This window comes from Sturnus vulgaris, unplaced genomic scaffold, assembly GCF_052056855.1.
Source record: "Sturnus vulgaris isolate bStuVul1 unplaced genomic scaffold, bStuVul1.hap1 Scaffold_455, whole genome shotgun sequence".
In the NCBI taxonomy this organism is placed as follows: domain Eukaryota; kingdom Metazoa; phylum Chordata; class Aves; order Passeriformes; family Sturnidae; genus Sturnus; species Sturnus vulgaris.
In genome coordinates this window covers 68839-91719 of record NW_028276478.1, presented here as the reverse complement: position 1 = coordinate 91719, position 22881 = coordinate 68839, and the positions used below count along the sequence as shown (strand labels likewise).

The 22881-nt window shown below is 52.1% G+C and overlaps 1 long non-coding RNA gene across 1 annotated transcript; it reads left to right on the top strand.

Moving 5' to 3' along the window:
* The first annotated feature begins 2212 nt into the window (after positions 1-2212).
* LOC148217696 (uncharacterized) lies at positions 2213-4501 on the top strand. The gene is made up of 3 exons (XR_015800843.1): positions 2213-2619; positions 3693-3839; positions 4094-4501. It is a non-coding gene; the product is annotated as an uncharacterized LOC148217696 (long non-coding RNA).
* Positions 4502-22881: the final 18380 nt, after the last annotated feature.

Here is a 22881-nt window from a genome sequence, read left to right as displayed (position 1 = left end):
GCTGGGCAAGCCGAAGGGGCGGTCCCTGGGGCTGAACAAGACGGGGGGGCGGGCCTCGGCGCTGGGCAAGCCAGGCAATCCGAGGGGACGCTCCGGGTTGGTCATGCCGGGCAAGCCGAAGCGGGGGGGCTCCGGGCTGGGCAAGCCCCGCGGGGGCTCCGGGCTGGTCATGCCAGGCAAGCCGGGGGGAGCCCCGGGCCGGGCAAGCCTGGTAAGCCGAGGGGGCGCCCCGAAGTGGGGGGGGCCCGCGCCGGGCCAGCTGGGGGGGGGCGGGCCACGGGGCTGGGCAAGCCGAAGGGGCGGTCCCTGGGGCTGAACAAGACGGGGGGGCGGGCCTCGGCGCTGGGCAAGCCAGGCAATCCGAGGGGACGCTCCGGGTTGGTCATGCCGGGCAAGCCGAAGGGGGGGAGCTCCGGGTTGGTCATGCCGGGCAAGCCGAGGGGGAGCCCCGGGCCGGGCAAGCCTGGTAAGCCGAGGGGGCGCCGAAGTAGTGGGGCCCCGCGCCGGGCCAGCTGGGGGGGGCGGGCCCCGGGGCTGGGCAAGACGGGGGGGCGGGCCTCGGCGCTGGGCAAGCCAGGCAATCCGAGGGGACGGTCCGGGCTGGTCATGCAAGGCAAGCCGAAGGGTGGGGGGGCCCCCGTCCAGGCAAGCCGGGGGGGGGCCCTGTCCGGGCAAGCCGGGGGGGGGGGGCTCCGGGCAGGACTTGCCAGGCAAGCAGGGCGGGGGGCCCGGTCCGGGCATTCCTAAGGGGTTGCCCCGGGCCGGGGAAGCCGGGGCGGGGGGCCCCGGGGGGGGCAAGGCGGGGGGGAGAGCCCCAGGCCGGGCATGCCGGGTGGGGGGGGAGGTAGCCCGGGTTCGGGCAAGCCGATGGGGCGGTCCCTGGGGCTGGGCAAGACGGGGGGCAGGCCTCGGGGCTGGGCAAGCCGGGATGGGGGTCCCCAGGCTTGGCTACACGAATGGGCGGCGGGGGGACGGTCCCGGGCCGGGCATGCTGGGGGGGGACGGTCCCAGGCTGGGCAAGGCGGGGGCGGGGGACGGTCCTGGGCCGGGCAAGGCGGGGGCATGGCCCGGCCCCTCAGTGTCCTACCCGGAGCCGGCCCCCGGGTGACACTGTGGCTTTGCAGGGCTGGAGAACTTGGTGTCCGTCGCCAAGACGCTGCCGTTGCCCCACGTGTACGATGTCGTGGAAGGACACGTGAAAATTTCTGTGGAATGTGCTGAGATATTCAAACTTCTCAATGCAGAAAGGAAGCCTGAAAGTGAAATAAGTTGCATATGGGGGTTGTAATTCAGGGACTAGCAGCTGCAATCCCAACAATCTCACGCTGGAGAAGAACCAAGAAAAGGTCGCCAAGGAATGGGCACAGCCCCCAAGGCTGCCAGAGCTCCAGGAGCGTTTGGACAATATCCTCAGGGGTGCCCAGGGTGGGATTGTTGGGGTGTCTGTGCAGGGCCGATTGTTGGACTGGATGATCTTTGTGGGTCCTTTCCAGCTCAGAAAATTCAGCGGTTCTGTGAATAAATGCTTTGTGGTGTAAATAACTCTTAATAATCTAATATGGTTTTGGGTTTGTGGTTTTTTTTTTTGTTGTTGTTTTTTTTTCCTGGAAGTAGCAGTGGCAGAAGCACCTACCAAGTGCCAGATGCTCTTTTCTGTTTGTGGGTGTTACTGGCTTTAGTGACACACACAACCAATAGTCCTGTGTAAATCAGGCTGTTAGGGTTCTTGAAGTGTTATCAAAATACCTTTTAGGAAATAAGGAGATCAATAGAAGCAGTTAAAAAAGCAAAACTAAAGTAAGCTAGTGAAAGTAAATGTTTTTAGATACCTCTCTTATACATCAGTATTCCTCAGATGCCATTGGTAAAGTTGACCTCATTTTTCTCATTTCAGCTGGGCACGATTAGTCCTCATCAGAATATGATGAATGAACAAAGAGTTCAACAGCTTTTCACTGTGAATGCTGGTGCAGCATTGCTAACTGCTTGCAATGTAGTATGGCATTGCATGTCTTTTTAACCATCACTTGCTGTTCTTTGCCTTTCAGTATTGTTTCTGTCTGTGTCATGTTCAGTGACAGCCTTTGCTCAATATCCTATTGCTGACAGGGGCTGATGTTTGTAATGGGCACAGCCCCGGTGCTGTACGGTTTCTGGATTCTTCTGGAAGGAATTAATTATGAGACTGGAACAGCCCCAATGTTTTCTTCCAGCATATTTCATTTTTTTCCTCCACTTGGGAGCAACCATCACTTGAAGCATTGGTTTCTTGAAACTACATGCTCTCAGAAGTGATCTTTTCCAAGAGGAAGCATTAATTTGGGAGAGAATCTAGAAGTTAATGTCACTTTCATATGTGGAAGCTTTCCTCTTGGAGGGGGGTTATTCTTTTTCTTAATGGCGGTTGTTACTGTTTGCTCAGGTAATAATTTCAAGTCAGATATTAACTTACTTTTCTGTCCTGCAGATGCTGTTAATCTTTCAAGCTCTGGAAGCCATTTTACTGAGGACAGCCAGCGACCTCTCACATTTTTCTGTTGTGGGAATGAACATTGTCAAAAAGTTGATTAATTCCTATGTGAAACTGATCTATGCTGCTTTGTATTCTGAAAATTGCAAGTAAGTCTTCTTGGTGACCTGGTGGAGGATCTCTGCCAATTGGTCTGGAGGGACTGGACATCGCAAAATTCATCTTGACTTATTGCTAATAATCTCCTTTTATTTAATAATCCTTTTCCACTTGTCATAAAATAATTGCCTGTGGCAGTCTTTGGAAAGTGGAAGCTCTGATACATCAGACAATCCAGTGCTGTAGGATACTTTCCTGAAGCTGTGGTTTTCATCAGTTGGGCCTGTCCTAGTGAGAGGTTTAAGGTAGTATCTCCAGCAAATTCTATGGAACAGAATGAACTGCTCTCAGGGAAAAGCTGAATTATTTCGTAAAGTATATTTTCGGGATAAACCAGAGCTAATCTATAGTATTCAGAAAGGACGTTTTAGGGCGGAATCTGAGGTGATTTCTGAGGGACAGAATGAAGTTGTCGCAGGGGAAAGCTGAGTTACTGTGCAGTGGATTTTGTGGGCTTCAAGATGAGGTATCCTGTGTTTCACTGAGGGAGAAGCAGGAGCTGTGAATTGTGCTGAGGGCCATGGGGACACCGAGGGAGATGCAGGTGCCGCGAGTGAGGTTCGGGTGTCTTGAGGAACACGGAGGGGCCAAGTGTCTGAGCGAGTGTGGCTGAGCGAGAGGGAGGTGCCTGACTGCGTGTGTGCTGGGTGACCTCCCTGTAAGCAGGGCTGGGTCTTTGCTTTGCTGCCCTTGGCCTTTTGCCACTGTTGCTGCTTTGGCTGGCTGGAGAGCGGGGCGACCCTATAAAAGGACAGTGAGAGCCCCAGTGTGTGCAGGCCAGGGGGGAAATGGAGCTCCCCCAGGCCACCCTGTAAGCAGGGCAGGGCCTTTTGCCCACGGCCCTTGGCTTTGTGCCTTGGCCACCCCTGAAGCCCCTCAGCATTTTTAGGCCTTTATGGCCTCCCTGCAGCCCCCCTGGGGCAGGCGTGAAGCTTTGGTCTCCTGCTCAGCGGAGGCAGGGCCCCCACAGGCCCTGTGAGCAGTGACAAAAGCAGTTATCTTGTGTTTAAGGTCTGAGTTTCTGGTGCAACACTGAGCATCCATTACTGTTGGTTTGTTTTAGGCTTGGACTTGTATAAAGGTGAGACTCCCCCCTCACCAATGGGCCAAGAGAGATGGTTTCCTGCAGTCCTGAGAACTTAGGAAGTATTCCAGGAGTCTGTGATGAAGCCTTGATCTTTTCCTGTTTGGACATGCCATTCAGGAAGAGGTGAGTAGCTATGGTGATTTGAGGAGGTAAGGTGGATTGGTGTGGGTCCACTCATGGTTGAGCAATGCCACATCACCTTGTCCCCCCCTCAGCCACGCATAGCCTGTGATGACGGTGTCAGGCTCTGCGTGTGGCCGAATCCTGTGGCCCGAGGGCGCAGGCATTGTCAGGAGATGGTGAGCATCAAAATTGTCAGGTTTTGGGTGATGGTGCTCCTGAGATAATGCACTAATATTTGATTTCATTAATTGCAGTTGACATCAGTGACAGCAGCGCTTTGAGAGCACGGAATTGTCAGAGGATGAGATGGCCTTCCTTCACACCTGCCATGGGCTCACATCCCCTGATGTCCGTGAGATAAGTGGAGGGCTTCCACCCACAGGGGGGATGGAAGTGGGATGTGGGGTCAGGACTCTTTGGACGGGGTTTTTGAGTCAGGTTTGGAGATGAGGATGTCTAAGCTGAGTCCCCTATGGACATATGTAGTGTAGATCTGAAGATGCTGAGGTGCACAGGGCAGAGCGGCCCTGGTGTTTGTTGTGTCATTTGTCTATCGTGCAGTGTGTGTCTCGTGTGGCATGTCTTTTCCCTTTGCCCTTCAAGGTTCTTTTTGGAAACTCTGACATCATTCTTAGCATCTCTCATTGCTGCTTTCCTCTGCCTGGCACTGCTACAATCAAACCTTTGACCCAAGGGATTGGACAGGTATTAGAATCTGACTGGATGCTTCTCAAGAGAGATGAGATGTCTTTTTTAAAGGTCTTGTTCTGTGCACTGGAGAGATGCCTTGTACTGGAATAGGACTTGCAGGAGTGTGAAGATAGGTAGAGGATTCTGAGCGTAGGGTTCTCGTGCATCCATCTTTGCGGTTCTTGGAATGAATCGTCCTGTTAGCGTCTTGTTCCTGCCGGCTTCTCTGAGCCTCATCAGGTCAGCGTCGCTCTCATCTCGACCGTGTCCTTCCTCGTTCTCTCGGTTCTTGCAGTCGCTCTTCTGAATGAGTTTTCTCTTGCTGTTGCGTCCCCTTGTTTGTCATCCCCTGTGTCAGAGGCGTTTGCGTGTCTGGCCTGGGATCGTTCTGCCCTGCTGCGCAGTGTGAGAGTGGGGGTAAAAGCATAAATGCTGGGGACTTGAAATTTGTAACGCAGAGTATATTTGGATTCTGGATGGTTTTCCTAGGTAGAAACAAGGCCTCTGGAGCTGTGCAGGGCTTTAACCTTTGTCATAACTTCCTTTCAGATGCAGATGGTTTAAATCAGAAGCAGAGCGCCCCATTGTGGGTGAGGGGGTTGCCCCAAGCAGGTCGGTGACTGTTTGTCCTCGCCGGGGAAGCATAAGTGGTGGCTGTGTTACAGCACTGTTCTTTCTCTTTATTTTTAGGAAGTGATGCTGGATATCAGGTGTCAGGTGGAAGTGGGCAAGGTGAGCAGTGACAGAAGCAGTTATTTGTGGTAAAGGTCTCAATTTCTGGTGCAAGTCTAAGCGTCCGTTACTGTTGGTGTGTTTTAGGCATTGCACTTTTATTAAGGTGAGACCCCTCCTCGCTAAGAAAAGTGGTTTTGCACTGTCCTGAGAACTCGGGAAGTATTCCAGGAGCCTGTGATGAAGCCTTGACCTTTTCCTGTTTGGAGATGCCATCCAGGTAACCTTCAGGAATAGGTAAGGAGCTGTGGTGAGTTGGGGAGGTAGGGTGGAGTAGTGTGGGCGCACTCAAGTTTGAGCAATGTCGCATCACCTTGTCCCCCCCTCAGCCACGCATACCCTGTGATGACGGCGTCAGGCTCTGCGTGTGGCCGAAGCGTGTGGCCCGAGGGTGCGGGCATTGTCAGGAGATGGTGAGCATCAAAATTGTCGTGTTTAGGCCGATGGTGCTGCTGAGATCATGCATTGATTTCCTTTATTGCAACTGCCATCCATGACAGCAGCGCTTTGAGAGCGCAGAATTGCCAGAGGACGAGGCAGCCTACCTTCGCACCTGCTGTGGGTTCGCATCCCCACACGTCCGAGAGATAAGTGAAGGGCTTCCACGCACTGGGAGGATGGAAGTTGGATATGGGGTCAAGACCCTGCGGGAGGGATTTTTGAGTCATGTTTGGAGCCGAGGACGTCCAGGCTGTGTCCCCTTGGACCATTTCAGGTGTCGGTTTGAGGATGCCGAGGTGCACAGGGCAGAGCGGTCCTGGTGTTTGTTGTGTCACTTGTCTATCGTGCTCTGTGTATCTTTAGTGTGTCTCGTGTGGCATGTCTTTTCCCTTTGCCCTTCAAGGTTCTTTCTGGAAACTCTGGCGTCATTCTTGCCATCTCTGATTGCTTCCTTCCTCAGCCTGGCACCGGTACCCTCAAACCTTTGATTCAGGAGCTTGGACAGGCATCGTTATCTGATTGGATGCGTCTCAAGAGAGATGAGATGTCTTTTTTAAGGTCTTGTTCTCTGCGCTGCAGAGATCGATTTTCAGTGGAGTCGGACTTGCAGGAGTGTGAAGATAGGTAGAGGATTCTGAGCGTAGGGTTCTCGTGCATCCATCTTTGCGGTTCTTGGAATGAATCGTCCTGTTAGCGTCTTGTTCCTGCCGGCTTCTCTGAGCTTCATCAGGTCAGCGTCGCTCTCATCTCGACCGTGTCCTTCCTCGTTCTCTCCGTGCTTGCAGTCGCTCTTCTGAATGAGTTTTCTCTTGCTGTTGCGTCCCCTTGTTTGTCATCCCCTGTGTCAGAGGCGTTTGCGTGTCTGGCCTGGGATCGTTCTGCCCTGCTGCGCAGTGTGAGAGTGGGGGTAAAAGCATAAATGCTGGGGACTTGAAATTTGTAATGCAGAGTATATTTGGATTCTGGATGGTTTTCCTAGGTAGAAACAAGGCCTCTGGAGCTGTGCAGGGCTTTAACCTTTGTCATAACTTCCTTTCAGATGCAGATGGTTTAAATCAGAAGCAGAGCGCCCCATTGTGGGTGAGGGGGTTGCCCCAAGCAGGTCGGTGACTGTTTGTCCTCGCCGGGGAAGCATAAGTGGTGGCTGTGTTACAGCACTGTTCTTTCTCTTTATTTTTAGGAAGTGATGCTGGATATCAGCTGTCAGGTGGAAGTGGGCAAGGTGAGCAGTGACAGAAGCAGTTATTTGTGGTAAAGGTCTCAATTTCTGGTGCAAGTCTAAGCGTCCGTTACTGTTGGTGTGTTTTAGGCATTGCACTTTTATTAAGGTGAGACCCCTCCTCGCTAAGAAAAGTGGTTTTGCACTGTCCTGAGAACTCGGGAAGTATTCCAGGAGCCTGTGATGAAGCCTTGACCTTTTCCTGTTTGGAGATGCCATCCAGGTAACCTTCAGGAATAGGTAAGGAGCTGTGGTGAGTTGGGGAGGTAGGGTGGAGTAGTGTGGGCGCACTCAAGTTTGAGCAATGTCGCATCACCTTGTCCCCCCCTCAGCCACGCATACCCTGTGATGACGGCGTCAGGCTCTGCGTGTGGCCGAAGCGTGCGGCCCTCCAGTGTTGTCAGGAGATGGTGAGCGGCAGAATTGTCATGTTTTGGCCGATGGTGCTGCTCAGATCATACACTGATGGTTGATTTCATTTATAGCGGCTGACATGAGTGACAGCAGCCTGGTGAGAACATGAAATTGCAGAGGATGAGGTGGCCTCCCTTTACAACTGCCGTGGGTTCGCCTCTTCGGCGTCGGAGAGATAAGTCAAGGGCTTCCGCCCACAGGGAGGATGAAAGCGGGATGTGGATTCGGGACTCTGCGGGAGGGATTTTTGAGCCAGCTTTGGAGATGGGGGTGTCCAAGATGTGTGCCCTTTGGCCATATAAAGGGTAAGTCCTGTAATGCTGACGTGCGCAGGGCAGAGCGGCCCTGGTGTCTGTCGTGTCATTTGTCTATCGTGCAGTGTGTGTCTTTAGTGTGTCTTGTGTGGCATGTCTTTTGCCTTTGTCCTTCGAGGGGCTTATTGGGACCTCTAGCATCATTCTTAGCATCTGTATTCCCACCTTTCCTGTCCCTGCGCCGGTGCCATCAAACCTTTGAGTCGGGAGCTAGGACAGGCATCAGAATCTCATCTCTCTTTAGAAGCATCCAATCAGAAGTGTTTTACTGTCTTATTCTGAGCTGCCATTGACAGCTGTGCACTGCTGAGATCCATTTTTAGTGGAGTAGGACTTGCAGGAGTGTGAAGATAGGTAGTGGATTCTGAGCGTAGGGTTCTCATGCATCCATCTTTGCGGTTCTTGGAATGAATCGTCCTGTTAGCGTCTTGTTCCTGCCGGCTTCTCTGAGCCTCATCAGGTCAGCGTCGCTCTCATCTCGACCGTGTCCTTCCTCGTTCTCTCCGTGCTTGCAGTCGCTCTTCTGAATGAGTTTTCTCTTGCTGTTGCGTCCCCTTGTTTGTCATCCCCTGTGTCAGAGGCGTTTGCGTGTCTGGCCTGGGATCGTTCTGCCCTGCTGCGCAGTGTGAGAGTGGGGGTAAAAGCATAAATGCTGGGGACTTGAAATTTGTAACGCAGAGTATATTTGGATTCTGGATGGTTTTCCTAGGTAGAAACAAGGCCTCTGGAGCTGTGCAGGGCTTTAACCTTTGTCATAACTTCCTTTCAGATGCAGATGGTTTAAATCAGAAGCAGAGCGCCCCATTGTGGGTGAGGGGGTTGCCCCAAGCAGGTCGGTGACTGTTTGTCCTCGCCGGGGAAGCATAAGTGGTGGCTGTGTTACAGCACTGTTCTTTCTCTTTATTTTTAGGAAGTGATGCTGGATATCAGGTGTCAGGTGGAAGTGGGCAAGGTGAGCAGTGACAGAAGCAGTTATTTGTGGTAAAGGTCTCAATTTCTGGTGCAAGTCTAAGCGTCCGTTACTGTTGGTGTGTTTTAGGCATTGCACTTTTATTAAGGTGAGACCCCTCCTCGCTAAGAAAAGTGGTTTTGCACTGTCCTGAGAACTCGGGAAGTATTCCAGGAGCCTGTGATGAAGCCTTGACCTTTTCCTGTTTGGAGATGCCATCCAGGTAACCTTCAGGAATAGGTAAGGAGCTGTGGTGAGTTGGGGAGGTAGGGTGGAGTAGTGTGGGCGCACTCAAGTTTGAGCAATGTCGCATCACCTTGTCCCCCCCTCAGCCACGCATACCCTGTGATGACGGCGTCAGGCTCTGCGTGTGGCCGAAGCGTGCGGCCCTCCAGTGTTGTCAGGAGATGGTGAGCGGCAGAATTGTCATGTTTTGGCCGATGGTGCTGCTCAGATCATACACTGATGGTTGATTTCATTTATAGCGGCTGACATGAGTGACAGCAGCCTGGTGAGAACATGAAATTGCAGAGGATGAGGTGGCCTCCCTTTACAACTGCCGTGGGTTCGCCTCTTCGGCGTCGGAGAGATAAGTCAAGGGCTTCCGCCCACAGGGAGGATGAAAGCGGGATGTGGATTCGGGACTCTGCGGGAGGGATTTTTGAGCCAGCTTTGGAGATGGGGGTGTCCAAGATGTGTGCCCTTTGGCCATATAAAGGGTAAGTCCTGTAATGCTGACGTGCGCAGGGCAGAGCGGCCCTGGTGTCTGTCGTGTCATTTGTCTATCGTGCAGTGTGTGTCTTTAGTGTGTCTTGTGTGGCATGTCTTTTGCCTTTGTCCTTCGAGGGGCTTATTGGGACCTCTAGCATCATTCTTAGCATCTGTATTCCCACCTTTCCTGTCCCTGCGCCGGTGCCATCAAACCTTTGAGTCGGGAGCTAGGACAGGCATCAGAATCTCATCTCTCTTTAGAAGCATCCAATCAGAAGTGTTTTACTGTCTTATTCTGAGCTGCCATTGACAGCTGTGCACTGCTGAGATCCATTTTTAGTGGAGTAGGACTTGCAGGAGTGTGAAGATAGGTAGTGGATTCTGAGCGTAGGGTTCTCGTGCATCCATCTTTGCGGTTCTTGGAATGAATCGTCCTGTTAGCGTCTTGTTCCTGCCGGCTTCTCTGAGCCTCATCAGGTCAGCGTCGCTCTCATCTCGACCGTGTCCTTCCTCGTTCTCTCCGTGCTTGCAGTCGCTCTTCTGAATGAGTTTTCTCTTGCTGTTGCGTCCCCTTGTTTGTCATCCCCTGTGTCAGAGGCGTTTGCGTGTCTGGCCTGGGATCGTTCTGCCCTGCTGCGCAGTGTGAGAGTGGGGGTAAAAGCATAAATGCTGGGGACTTGAAATTTGTAACGCAGAGTATATTTGGATTCTGGATGGTTTTCCTAGGTAGAAACAAGGCCTCTGGAGCTGTGCAGGGCTTTAACCTTTGTCATAACTTCCTTTCAGATGCAGATGGTTTAAATCAGAAGCAGAGCGCCCCATTGTGGGTGAGGGGGTTGCCCCAAGCAGGTCGGTGACTGTTTGTCCTCGCCGGGGAAGCATAAGTGGTGGCTGTGTTACAGCACTGTTCTTTCTCTTTATTTTTAGGAAGTGATGCTGGATATCAGGTGTCAGGTGGAAGTGGGCAAGGTGAGCAGTGACAGAAGCAGTTATTTGTGGTAAAGGTCTCAATTTCTGGTGCAAGTCTAAGCGTCCGTTACTGTTGGTGTGTTTTAGGCATTGCACTTTTATTAAGGTGAGACCCCTCCTCGCTAAGAAAAGTGGTTTTGCACTGTCCTGAGAACTCGGGAAGTATTCCAGGAGCCTGTGATGAAGCCTTGACCTTTTCCTGTTTGGAGATGCCATCCAGGTAACCTTCAGGAATAGGTAAGGAGCTGTGGTGAGTTGGGGAGGTAGGGTGGAGTAGTGTGGGCGCACTCAAGTTTGAGCAATGTCGCATCACCTTGTCCCCCCCTCAGCCACGCATACCCTGTGATGACGGCGTCAGGCTCTGCGTGTGGCCGAAGCGTGTGGCCCGAGGGTGCGGGCATTGTCAGGAGATGGTGAGCATCAAAATTGTCGTGTTTAGGCCGATGGTGCTGCTGAGATCATGCATTGATTTCCTTTATTGCAACTGCCATCCATGACAGCAGCGCTTTGAGAGCGCAGAATTGCCAGAGGACGAGGCAGCCTACCTTCGCACCTGCTGTGGGTTCGCATCCCCACACGTCCGAGAGATAAGTGAAGGGCTTCCACGCACTGGGAGGATGGAAGTTGGATATGGGGTCAAGACCCTGCGGGAGGGATTTTTGAGTCATGTTTGGAGCCGAGGACGTCCAGGCTGTGTCCCCTTGGACCATTTCAGGTGTCGGTTTGAGGATGCCGAGGTGCACAGGGCAGAGCGGTCCTGGTGTTTGTTGTGTCACTTGTCTATCGTGCTCTGTGTATCTTTAGTGTGTCTCGTGTGGCATGTCTTTTCCCTTTGCCCTTCAAGGTTCTTTCTGGAAACTCTGGCGTCATTCTTGCCATCTCTGATTGCTTCCTTCCTCAGCCTGGCACCGGTACCCTCAAACCTTTGATTCAGGAGCTTGGACAGGCATCGTTATCTGATTGGATGCGTCTCAAGAGAGATGAGATGTCTTTTTTAAGGTCTTGTTCTCTGCGCTGCAGAGATCGATTTTCAGTGGAGTCGGACTTGCAGGAGTGTGAAGATAGGTAGAGGATTCTGAGCGTAGGGTTCTCGTGCATCCATCTTTGCGGTTCTTGGAATGAATCGTCCTGTTAGCGTCTTGTTCCTGCCGGCTTCTCTGAGCTTCATCAGGTCAGCGTCGCTCTCATCTCGACCGTGTCCTTCCTCGTTCTCTCCGTGCTTGCAGTCGCTCTTCTGAATGAGTTTTCTCTTGCTGTTGCGTCCCCTTGTTTGTCATCCCCTGTGTCAGAGGCGTTTGCGTGTCTGGCCTGGGATCGTTCTGCCCTGCTGCGCAGTGTGAGAGTGGGGGTAAAAGCATAAATGCTGGGGACTTGAAATTTGTAATGCAGAGTATATTTGGATTCTGGATGGTTTTCCTAGGTAGAAACAAGGCCTCTGGAGCTGTGCAGGGCTTTAACCTTTGTCATAACTTCCTTTCAGATGCAGATGGTTTAAATCAGAAGCAGAGCGCCCCATTGTGGGTGAGGGGGTTGCCCCAAGCAGGTCGGTGACTGTTTGTCCTCGCCGGGGAAGCATAAGTGGTGGCTGTGTTACAGCACTGTTCTTTCTCTTTATTTTTAGGAAGTGATGCTGGATATCAGCTGTCAGGTGGAAGTGGGCAAGGTGAGCAGTGACAGAAGCAGTTATTTGTGGTAAAGGTCTCAATTTCTGGTGCAAGTCTAAGCGTCCGTTACTGTTGGTGTGTTTTAGGCATTGCACTTTTATTAAGGTGAGACCCCTCCTCGCTAAGAAAAGTGGTTTTGCACTGTCCTGAGAACTCGGGAAGTATTCCAGGAGCCTGTGATGAAGCCTTGACCTTTTCCTGTTTGGAGATGCCATCCAGGTAACCTTCAGGAATAGGTAAGGAGCTGTGGTGAGTTGGGGAGGTAGGGTGGAGTAGTGTGGGCGCACTCAAGTTTGAGCAATGTCGCATCACCTTGTCCCCCCCTCAGCCACGCATACCCTGTGATGACGGCGTCAGGCTCTGCGTGTGGCCGAAGCGTGCGGCCCTCCAGTGTTGTCAGGAGATGGTGAGCGGCAGAATTGTCATGTTTTGGCCGATGGTGCTGCTCAGATCATACACTGATGGTTGATTTCATTTATAGCGGCTGACATGAGTGACAGCAGCCTGGTGAGAACATGAAATTGCAGAGGATGAGGTGGCCTCCCTTTACAACTGCCGTGGGTTCGCCTCTTCGGCGTCGGAGAGATAAGTCAAGGGCTTCCGCCCACAGGGAGGATGAAAGCGGGATGTGGATTCGGGACTCTGCGGGAGGGATTTTTGAGCCAGCTTTGGAGATGGGGGTGTCCAAGATGTGTGCCCTTTGGCCATATAAAGGGTAAGTCCTGTAATGCTGACGTGCGCAGGGCAGAGCGGCCCTGGTGTCTGTCGTGTCATTTGTCTATCGTGCAGTGTGTGTCTTTAGTGTGTCTTGTGTGGCATGTCTTTTGCCTTTGTCCTTCGAGGGGCTTATTGGGACCTCTAGCATCATTCTTAGCATCTGTATTCCCACCTTTCCTGTCCCTGCGCCGGTGCCATCAAACCTTTGAGTCGGGAGCTAGGACAGGCATCAGAATCTCATCTCTCTTTAGAAGCATCCAATCAGAAGTGTTTTACTGTCTTATTCTGAGCTGCCATTGACAGCTGTGCACTGCTGAGATCCATTTTTAGTGGAGTAGGACTTGCAGGAGTGTGAAGATAGGTAGTGGATTCTGAGCGTAGGGTTCTCGTGCATCCATCTTTGCGGTTCTTGGAATGAATCGTCCTGTTAGCGTCTTGTTCCTGCCGGCTTCTCTGAGCCTCATCAGGTCAGCGTCGCTCTCATCTCGACCGTGTCCTTCCTCGTTCTCTCGGTTCTTGCAGTCGCTCTTCTGAATGAGTTTTCTCTTGCTGTTGCGTCCCCTTGTTTGTCATCCCCTGTGTCAGAGGCGTTTGCGTGTCTGGCCTGGGATCGTTCTGCCCTGCTGCGCAGTGTGAGAGTGGGGGTAAAAGCATAAATGCTGGGGACTTGAAATTTGTAACGCAGAGTATATTTGGATTCTGGATGGTTTTCCTAGGTAGAAACAAGGCCTCTGGAGCTGTGCAGGGCTTTAACCTTTGTCATAACTTCCTTTCAGATGCAGATGGTTTAAATCAGAAGCAGAGCGCCCCATTGTGGGTGAGGGGGTTGCCCCAAGCAGGTCGGTGACTGTTTGTCCTCGCCGGGGAAGCATAAGTGGTGGCTGTGTTACAGCACTGTTCTTTCTCTTTATTTTTAGGAAGTGATGCTGGATATCAGGTGTCAGGTGGAAGTGGGCAAGGTGAGCAGTGACAGAAGCAGTTATTTGTGGTAAAGGTCTCAATTTCTGGTGCAAGTCTAAGCGTCCGTTACTGTTGGTGTGTTTTAGGCATTGCACTTTTATTAAGGTGAGACCCCTCCTCGCTAAGAAAAGTGGTTTTGCACTGTCCTGAGAACTCGGGAAGTATTCCAGGAGCCTGTGATGAAGCCTTGACCTTTTCCTGTTTGGAGATGCCATCCAGGTAACCTTCAGGAATAGGTAAGGAGCTGTGGTGAGTTGGGGAGGTAGGGTGGAGTAGTGTGGGCGCACTCAAGTTTGAGCAATGTCGCATCACCTTGTCCCCCCCTCAGCCACGCATACCCTGTGATGACGGCGTCAGGCTCTGCGTGTGGCCGAAGCGTGTGGCCCGAGGGTGCGGGCATTGTCAGGAGATGGTGAGCATCAAAATTGTCGTGTTTAGGCCGATGGTGCTGCTGAGATCATGCATTGATTTCCTTTATTGCAACTGCCATCCATGACAGCAGCGCTTTGAGAGCGCAGAATTGCCAGAGGACGAGGCAGCCTACCTTCGCACCTGCTGTGGGTTCGCATCCCCACACGTCCGAGAGATAAGTGAAGGGCTTCCACGCACTGGGAGGATGGAAGTTGGATATGGGGTCAAGACCCTGCGGGAGGGATTTTTGAGTCATGTTTGGAGCCGAGGACGTCCAGGCTGTGTCCCCTTGGACCATTTCAGGTGTCGGTTTGAGGATGCCGAGGTGCACAGGGCAGAGCGGTCCTGGTGTTTGTTGTGTCACTTGTCTATCGTGCTCTGTGTATCTTTAGTGTGTCTCGTGTGGCATGTCTTTTCCCTTTGCCCTTCAAGGTTCTTTCTGGAAACTCTGGCGTCATTCTTGCCATCTCTGATTGCTTCCTTCCTCAGCCTGGCACCGGTACCCTCAAACCTTTGATTCAGGAGCTTGGACAGGCATCGTTATCTGATTGGATGCGTCTCAAGAGAGATGAGATGTCTTTTTTAAGGTCTTGTTCTCTGCGCTGCAGAGATCGATTTTCAGTGGAGTCGGACTTGCAGGAGTGTGAAGATAGGTAGAGGATTCTGAGCGTAGGGTTCTCGTGCATCCATCTTTGCGGTTCTTGGAATGAATCGTCCTGTTAGCGTCTTGTTCCTGCCGGCTTCTCTGAGCTTCATCAGGTCAGCGTCGCTCTCATCTCGACCGTGTCCTTCCTCGTTCTCTCCGTGCTTGCAGTCGCTCTTCTGAATGAGTTTTCTCTTGCTGTTGCGTCCCCTTGTTTGTCATCCCCTGTGTCAGAGGCGTTTGCGTGTCTGGCCTGGGATCGTTCTGCCCTGCTGCGCAGTGTGAGAGTGGGGGTAAAAGCATAAATGCTGGGGACTTGAAATTTGTAATGCAGAGTATATTTGGATTCTGGATGGTTTTCCTAGGTAGAAACAAGGCCTCTGGAGCTGTGCAGGGCTTTAACCTTTGTCATAACTTCCTTTCAGATGCAGATGGTTTAAATCAGAAGCAGAGCGCCCCATTGTGGGTGAGGGGGTTGCCCCAAGCAGGTCGGTGACTGTTTGTCCTCGCCGGGGAAGCATAAGTGGTGGCTGTGTTACAGCACTGTTCTTTCTCTTTATTTTTAGGAAGTGATGCTGGATATCAGGTGTCAGGTGGAAGTGGGCAAGGTGAGCAGTGACAGAAGCAGTTATTTGTGGTAAAGGTCTCAATTTCTGGTGCAAGTCTAAGCGTCCGTTACTGTTGGTGTGTTTTAGGCATTGCACTTTTATTAAGGTGAGACCCCTCCTCGCTAAGAAAAGTGGTTTTGCACTGTCCTGAGAACTCGGGAAGTATTCCAGGAGCCTGTGATGAAGCCTTGACCTTTTCCTGTTTGGAGATGCCATCCAGGTAACCTTCAGGAATAGGTAAGGAGCTGTGGTGAGTTGGGGAGGTAGGGTGGAGTAGTGTGGGCGCACTCAAGTTTGAGCAATGTCGCATCACCTTGTCCCCCCCTCAGCCACGCATACCCTGTGATGACGGCGTCAGGCTCTGCGTGTGGCCGAAGCGTGTGGCCCGAGGGTGCGGGCATTGTCAGGAGATGGTGAGCATCAAAATTGTCGTGTTTAGGCCGATGGTGCTGCTGAGATCATGCATTGATTTCCTTTATTGCAACTGCCATCCATGACAGCAGCGCTTTGAGAGCGCAGAATTGCCAGAGGACGAGGCAGCCTACCTTCGCACCTGCTGTGGGTTCGCATCCCCACACGTCCGAGAGATAAGTGAAGGGCTTCCACGCACTGGGAGGATGGAAGTTGGATATGGGGTCAAGACCCTGCGGGAGGGATTTTTGAGTCATGTTTGGAGCCGAGGACGTCCAGGCTGTGTCCCCTTGGACCATTTCAGGTGTCGGTTTGAGGATGCCGAGGTGCACAGGGCAGAGCGGTCCTGGTGTTTGTTGTGTCACTTGTCTATCGTGCTCTGTGTATCTTTAGTGTGTCTCGTGTGGCATGTCTTTTCCCTTTGCCCTTCAAGGTTCTTTCTGGAAACTCTGGCGTCATTCTTGCCATCTCTGATTGCTTCCTTCCTCAGCCTGGCACCGGTACCCTCAAACCTTTGATTCAGGAGCTTGGACAGGCATCGTTATCTGATTGGATGCGTCTCAAGAGAGATGAGATGTCTTTTTTAAGGTCTTGTTCTCTGCGCTGCAGAGATCGATTTTCAGTGGAGTCGGACTTGCAGGAGTGTGAAGATAGGTAGAGGATTCTGAGCGTAGGGTTCTCGTGCATCCATCTTTGCGGTTCTTGGAATGAATCGTCCTGTTAGCGTCTTGTTCCTGCCGGCTTCTCTGAGCTTCATCAGGTCAGCGTCGCTCTCATCTCGACCGTGTCCTTCCTCGTTCTCTCCGTGCTTGCAGTCGCTCTTCTGAATGAGTTTTCTCTTGCTGTTGCGTCCCCTTGTTTGTCATCCCCTGTGTCAGAGGCGTTTGCGTGTCTGGCCTGGGATCGTTCTGCCCTGCTGCGCAGTGTGAGAGTGGGGGTAAAAGCATAAATGCTGGGGACTTGAAATTTGTAATGCAGAGTATATTTGGATTCTGGATGGTTTTCCTAGGTAGAAACAAGGCCTCTGGAGCTGTGCAGGGCTTTAACCTTTGTCATAACTTCCTTTCAGATGCAGATGGTTTAAATCAGAAGCAGAGCGCCCCATTGTGGGTGAGGGGGTTGCCCCAAGCAGGTCGGTGACTGTTTGTCCTCGCCGGGGAAGCATAAGTGGTGGCTGTGTTACAGCACTGTTCTTTCTCTTTATTTTTAGGAAGTGATGCTGGATATCAGCTGTCAGGTGGAAGTGGGCAAGGTGAGCAGTGACAGAAGCAGTTATTTGTGGTAAAGGTCTCAATTTCTGGTGCAAGTCTAAGCGTCCGTTACTGTTGGTGTGTTTTAGGCATTGCACTTTTATTAAGGTGAGACCCCTCCTCGCTAAGAAAAGTGGTTTTGCACTGTCCTGAGAACTCGGGAAGTATTCCAGGAGCCTGTGATGAAGCCTTGACCTTTTCCTGTTTGGAGATGCCATCCAGGTAACCTTCAGGAATAGGTAAGGAGCTGTGGTGAGTTGGGGAGGTAGGGTGGAGTAGTGTGGGCGCACTCAAGTTTGAGCAATGTCGCATCACCTTGTCCCCCCCTCAGCCACGCATACCCTGTGATGACGGCGTCAGGCTCTGCGTGTGGCCGAAGCGTGTGGCCCGAGGGTGCGGGCATTGTCAGGAGATGGTGAGCATCAAAATTGTCGTGTTTAGGCCGATGGTGCTGCTGAGATCATGCATTGATTTCCTTTATTGCAACTGCCATCCATGACAGCAGCGCTTTGAGAGCGCAGAATTGCCAGAGGACGAGGCAGCCTACCTTCGCACCTGCTGTGGGTTCGCATCCCCACACGTCCGAGAGATAAGTGAAGGGCTTCCACGCACTGGGAGGATGGAAGTTGGATATGGGGTCAAGACCCTGCGGGAGGGATTTTTGAGTCATGTTTGGAGCCGAGGACGTCCAGGCTGTGTCCCCTTGGACCATTTCAGGTGTCGGTTTGAGGATGCCGAGGTGCACAGGGCAGAGCGGTCCTGGTGTTTGTTGTGTCACTTGTCTATCGTGCTCTGTGTATCTTTAGTGTGTCTCGTGTGGCATGTCTTTTCCCTTTGCCCTTCAAGGTTCTTTCTGGAAACTCTGGCGTCATTCTTGCCATCTCTGATTGCTTCCTTCCTCAGCCTGGCACCGGTACCCTCAAACCTTTGATTCAGGAGCTTGGACAGGCATCGTTATCTGATTGGATGCGTCTCAAGAGAGATGAGATGTCTTTTTTAAGGTCTTGTTCTCTGCGCTGCAGAGATCGATTTTCAGTGGAGTCGGACTTGCAGGAGTGTGAAGATAGGTAGAGGATTCTGAGCGTAGGGTTCTCGTGCATCCATCTTTGCGGTTCTTGGAATGAATCGTCCTGTTAGCGTCTTGTTCCTGCCGGCTTCTCTGAGCCTCATCAGGTCAGCGTCGCTCTCATCTCGACCGTGTCCTTCCTCGTTCTCTCCGTGCTTGCAGTCGCTCTTCTGAATGAGTTTTCTCTTGCTGTTGCGTCCCCTTGTTTGTCATCCCCTGTGTCAGAGGCGTTTGCGTGTCTGGCCTGGGATCGTTCTGCCCTGCTGCGCAGTGTGAGAGTGGGGGTAAAAGCATAAATGCTGGGGACTTGAAATTTGTAATGCAGAGTATATTTGGATTCTGGATGGTTTTCCTAGGTAGAAACAAGGCCTCTGGAGCTGTGCAGGGCTTTAACCTTTGTCATAACTTCCTTTCAGATGCAGATGGTTTAAATCGGAAGCAGAGCGCCCCATTGTGGGTGAGGGGGTTGCCCCAAGCAGGTCGGTGACTGTTTGTCCTCGCCGGGGAAGCATAAGTGGTGGCTGTGTTACAGCACTGTTCTTTCTCTTTATTTTTAGGAAGTGATGCTGGATATCAGCTGTCAGGTGGAAGTGGGCAAGGTGAGCAGTGACAGAAGCAGTTATTTGTGGTAAAGGTCTCAATTGCTGGTGCAAGTCTAAGCGTCCGTTACTGTTGGTGTGTTTTAGGCATTGCACTTTTATTAAGGTGAGACCCCTCCTCGCTAAGAAAAGTGGTTTTGCACTGTCCTGAGAACTCGGGAAGTATTCCAGGAGCCTGTGATGAAGCCTTGACCTTTTCCTGTTTGGAGATGCCATCCAGGTAACCTTCAGGAATAGGTAAGGAGCTGTGGTGAGTTGGGGAGGTAGGGTGGAGTAGTGTGGGCGCACTCAAGTTTGAGCAATGTCGCATCACCTTGTCCCCCCCTCAGCCACGCATACCCTGTGATGACGGCGTCAGGCTCTGCGTGTGGCCGAAGCGTGCGGCCCTCCAGTGTTGTCAGGAGATGGTGAGCGGCAGAATTGTCATGTTTTGGCCGATGGTGCTGCTCAGATCATACACTGATGGTTGATTTCATTTATAGCGGCTGACATGAGTGACAGCAGCCTGGTGAGAACATGAAATTGCAGAGGATGAGGTGGCCTCCCTTTACAACTGCCGTGGGTTCGCCTCTTCGGCGTCGGAGAGATAAGTCAAGGGCTTCCGCCCACAGGGAGGATGAAAGCGGGATGTGGATTCGGGACTCTGCGGGAGGGATTTTTGAGCCAGCTTTGGAGATGGGGGTGTCCAAGATGTGTGCCCTTTGGCCATATAAAGGGTAAGTCCTGTAATGCTGACGTGCGCAGGGCAGAGCGGCCCTGGTGTCTGTCGTGTCATTTGTCTATCGTGCAGTGTGTGTCTTTAGTGTGTCTTGTGTGGCATGTCTTTTGCCTTTGTCCTTCGAGGGGCTTATTGGGACCTCTAGCATCATTCTTAGCATCTGTATTCCCACCTTTCCTGTCCCTGCGCCGGTGCCATCAAACCTTTGAGTCGGGAGCTAGGACAGGCATCAGAATCTCATCTCTCTTTAGAAGCATCCAATCAGAAGTGTTTTACTGTCTTATTCTGAGCTGCCATTGACAGCTGTGCACTGCTGAGATCCATTTTTAGTGGAGTAGGACTTGCAGGAGTGTGAAGATAGGTAGTGGATTCTGAGCGTAGGGTTCTCGTGCATCCATCTTTGCGGTTCTTGGAATGAATCGTCCTGTTAGCGTCTTGTTCCTGCCGGCTTCTCTGAGCCTCATCAGGTCAGCGTCGCTCTCATCTCGACCGTGTCCTTCCTCGTTCTCTCGGTTCTTGCAGTCGCTCTTCTGAATGAGTTTTCTCTTGCTGTTGCGTCCCCTTGTTTGTCATCCCCTGTGTCAGAGGCGTTTGCGTGTCTGGCCTGGGATCGTTCTGCCCTGCTGCGCAGTGTGAGAGTGGGGGTAAAAGCATAAATGCTGGGGACTTGAAATTTGTAACGCAGAGTATATTTGGATTCTGGATGGTTTTCCTAGGTAGAAACAAGGCCTCTGGAGCTGTGCAGGGCTTTAACCTTTGTCATAACTTCCTTTCAGATGCAGATGGTTTAAATCAGAAGCAGAGCGCCCCATTGTGGGTGAGGGGGTTGCCCCAAGCAGGTCGGTGACTGTTTGTCCTCGCCGGGGAAGCATAAGTGGTGGCTGTGTTACAGCACTGTTCTTTCTCTTTATTTTTAGGAAGTGATGCTGGATATCAGGTGTCAGGTGGAAGTGGGCAAGGTGAGCAGTGACAGAAGCAGTTATTTGTGGTAAAGGTCTCAATTTCTGGTGCAAGTCTAAGCGTCCGTTACTGTTGGTGTGTTTTAGGCATTGCACTTTTATTAAGGTGAGACCCCTCCTCGCTAAGAAAAGTGGTTTTGCACTGTCCTGAGAACTCGGGAAGTATTCCAGGAGCCTGTGATGAAGCCTTGACCTTTTCCTGTTTGGAGATGCCATCCAGGTAACCTTCAGGAATAGGTAAGGAGCTGTGGTGAGTTGGGGAGGTAGGGTGGAGTAGTGTGGGCGCACTCAAGTTTGAGCAATGTCGCATCACCTTGTCCCCCCCTCAGCCACGCATACCCTGTGATGACGGCGTCAGGCTCTGCGTGTGGCCGAAGCGTGTGGCCCGAGGGTGCGGGCATTGTCAGGAGATGGTGAGCATCAAAATTGTCGTGTTTAGGCCGATGGTGCTGCTGAGATCATGCATTGATTTCCTTTATTGCAACTGCCATCCATGACAGCAGCGCTTTGAGAGCGCAGAATTGCCAGAGGACGAGGCAGCCTACCTTCGCACCTGCTGTGGGTTCGCATCCCCACACGTCCGAGAGATAAGTGAAGGGCTTCCACGCACTGGGAGGATGGAAGTTGGATATGGGGTCAAGACCCTGCGGGAGGGATTTTTGAGTCATGTTTGGAGCCGAGGACGTCCAGGCTGTGTCCCCTTGGACCATTTCAGGTGTCGGTTTGAGGATGCCGAGGTGCACAGGGCAGAGCGGTCCTGGTGTTTGTTGTGTCACTTGTCTATCGTGCTCTGTGTATCTTTAGTGTGTCTCGTGTGGCATGTCTTTTCCCTTTGCCCTTCAAGGTTCTTTCTGGAAACTCTGGCGTCATTCTTGCCATCTCTGATTGCTTCCTTCCTCAGCCTGGCACCGGTACCCTCAAACCTTTGATTCAGGAGCTTGGACAGGCATCGTTATCTGATTGGATGCGTCTCAAGAGAGATGAGATGTCTTTTTTAAGGTCTTGTTCTCTGCGCTGCAGAGATCGATTTTCAGTGGAGTCGGACTTGCAGGAGTGTGAAGATAGGTAGAGGATTCTGAGCGTAGGGTTCTCGTGCATCCATCTTTGCGGTTCTTGGAATGAATCGTCCTGTTAGCGTCTTGTTCCTGCCGGCTTCTCTGAGCCTCATCAGGTCAGCGTCGCTCTCATCTCGACCGTGTCCTTCCTCGTTCTCTCCGTGCTTGCAGTCGCTCTTCTGAATGAGTTTTCTCTTGCTGTTGCGTCCCCTTGTTTGTCATCCCCTGTGTCAGAGGCGTTTGCGTGTCTGGCCTGGGATCGTTCTGCCCTGCTGCGCAGTGTGAGAGTGGGGGTAAAAGCATAAATGCTGGGGACTTGAAATTTGTAACGCAGAGTATATTTGGATTCTGGATGGTTTTCCTAGGTAGAAACAAGGCCTCTGGAGCTGTGCAGGGCTTTAACCTTTGTCATAACTTCCTTTCAGATGCAGATGGTTTAAATCGGAAGCAGAGCGCCCCATTGTGGGTGAGGGGGTTGCCCCAAGCAGGTCGGTGACTGTTTGTCCTCGCCGGGGAAGCATAAGTGGTGGCTGTGTTACAGCACTGTTCTTTCTCTTTATTTTTAGGAAGTGATGCTGGATATCAGCTGTCAGGTGGAAGTGGGCAAGGTGAGCAGTGACAGAAGCAGTTATTTGTGGTAAAGGTCTCAATTGCTGGTGCAAGTCTAAGCGTCCGTTACTGTTGGTGTGTTTTAGGCATTGCACTTTTATTAAGGTGAGACCCCTCCTCGCTAAGAAAAGTGGTTTTGCACTGTCCTGAGAACTCGGGAAGTATTCCAGGAGCCTGTGATGAAGCCTTGACCTTTTCCTGTTTGGAGATGCCATCCAGGTAACCTTCAGGAATAGGTAAGGAGCTGTGGTGAGTTGGGGAGGTAGGGTGGAGTAGTGTGGGCGCACTCAAGTTTGAGCAATGTCGCATCACCTTGTCCCCCCCTCAGCCACGCATACCCTGTGATGACGGCGTCAGGCTCTGCGTGTGGCCGAAGCGTGCGGCCCTCCAGTGTTGTCAGGAGATGGTGAGCGGCAGAATTGTCATGTTTTGGCCGATGGTGCTGCTCAGATCATACACTGATGGTTGATTTCATTTATAGCGGCTGACATGAGTGACAGCAGCCTGGTGAGAACATGAAATTGCAGAGGATGAGGTGGCCTCCCTTTACAACTGCCGTGGGTTCGCCTCTTCGGCGTCGGAGAGATAAGTCAAGGGCTTCCGCCCACAGGGAGGATGAAAGCGGGATGTGGATTCGGGACTCTGCGGGAGGGATTTTTGAGCCAGCTTTGGAGATGGGGGTGTCCAAGATGTGTGCCCTTTGGCCATATAAAGGGTAAGTCCTGTAATGCTGACGTGCGCAGGGCAGAGCGGCCCTGGTGTCTGTCGTGTCATTTGTCTATCGTGCAGTGTGTGTCTTTAGTGTGTCTTGTGTGGCATGTCTTTTGCCTTTGTCCTTCGAGGGGCTTATTGGGACCTCTAGCATCATTCTTAGCATCTGTATTCCCACCTTTCCTGTCCCTGCGCCGGTGCCATCAAACCTTTGAGTCGGGA